Raw genomic sequence first — 1,941 nt, 5'->3', positions numbered from 1 at the left:
GTGTCAACGACAAACTGTATCATTTTTTGACCCAATTTGTCACCTCGCGAACATGACATACCGGGTCTTCTTGGGAAGGTGACCAGATCTGTTACCAACCCCATTTATGTTTGGAGGTGCAAAATCAAAAATCGAACCAGTTTTTATACAGAGGGGCTTCTTATGTCACAAGAACAGGGTTTTTTGGACAGTTTGTGAAGTTGGAAGCAAATCCAAATATTCTGATTCTAGGGTACCCCAAACCACGTGAATGGGCCTTCTTCTAATGGCAAAATTCGATTTAGAATGGCAGATCCTGCTTTCAATGAATTTGGTCATGGATTTACCATCAATGAAAGAGACATCTAGAGAACGCAGATTTAATCACAATGAACTATTCTATTTTTATAATTGAATAAATAGATTGTATATGATGGAATGTTATTATTGAATACAATGAAATGGGTAGTACAACTATAAATAAGAAACTCGAAAAAAAACTAATCTAAAATGGAGACTTGTTATAATAATTATATAATTTGTTTTCCAGGGCATTTAGTACAGATGATTCTGTAGAGATATGACATCTACAAAGTATGTTATTAGTTGTTAGTTTGTTACACATGAATTACAGTCATGTTCGAAAACATGATTTTAACAGGCAATAAAGCACTTTTTCAAAAATATCTTTCAAGAGTATTTTTTATCAATGACTACTTTCAATGACAATTTTTCGATATAAATTACCGGATTGATTGATTTGAAATAGAAATTTGAGCTATTCCCTTAAAGCATTACAAATAAATATGGTGTTTTAGTTATTCTGACATGTCCTTTGAGGTTTCGCACGGCTAGGCTGCACCCCATTACCAAGACCTTTTTGAGAGCAAGACCTTCTCCTTTCTAAAGGACAAAATCCCCGTCAACACAATTTATTTGAAATCAACCGAACTGCTTTGGTTTGTGCTGGCGAAAATTTTGCCCAATTTCCAGTAAGGATCAAACTCTCAAAAAAATACACTTTGTATCAAAAGACCCATTCTGGTCCAGATTTTTTCCAAAACTTACTATGTGTCCAACAGAGAGCAGTTTTGAATACCTCAAGGGCAAATCAGACCTACCGTGGTTTCATTATTGTTTTAACTATGAAATTGTTTATCATAAACATTACGAACCAAGAAGAGCATCAACATAATATAAATGTTTAAAACATGTATTGTTTTTCTCTGTAAAGGACAAAACTACTGTCAACACAATTTATTACTTCAATGTTATTTTCCATCACGAACTGCTTAGTATTAAATCACTTTTTGCTATTAAAAAGATCGACTAGCAGTCAGAATTTTTTACAATAAATGAATTAATCATTCACTGTGACAACGAATTCTTTCGGCTTGAGATGGCGAACTTGCCAAAAGATCTCGTTGTCACAGTGAGTGATTAATTCATTTATTGTAAAAAATGATGAATGCTAGTCGTTCTTTTTAATAACAATTTATTTCAATCCAACCTAACTGCGTTGGTTTGTGCTGGCTAAAACTTTGCCCAAATTCCAGTAAAGATCAAAATCTCAAAAAATTCACAAAAATTGTATCGAAAGGACCACTCTGGTCCAGATTTTTTCGAATCTTACTATGTTCCCAACCAGAGAGCAATTTTGAATACATCAAGGGCAAATCAGACTTACCATGGTTTGATTATTGTTTGTATAAAATTGTTCATCATAATACATTAGGAACCAAGAAGAGCATCATCACAATAAAAATTTTTTAAAACATGTATTGATTACAACAGCCAAATTAGGAGTAGTGTTGTTCTTAAAAAATATATCATATCATCATTTCTAAAGTCAAGAACAATGTTGAAGGAAAATAATACCTACCTACTTTAATTTATTATTGATATCAATTATTTTCTAGATGTGGATCTATTCCTCACAATATATATAATCAAAATATGATT

The sequence above is a fragment of the Nilaparvata lugens genome, chromosome 7 (assembly GCF_014356525.2).
Source record: "Nilaparvata lugens isolate BPH chromosome 7, ASM1435652v1, whole genome shotgun sequence".
In the NCBI taxonomy this organism is placed as follows: Eukaryota; Metazoa; Arthropoda; class Insecta; order Hemiptera; family Delphacidae; genus Nilaparvata; species Nilaparvata lugens.
The sequence above is the reverse complement of the archived record's forward strand: the minus strand, read 5'-3'. Positions refer to the sequence as shown.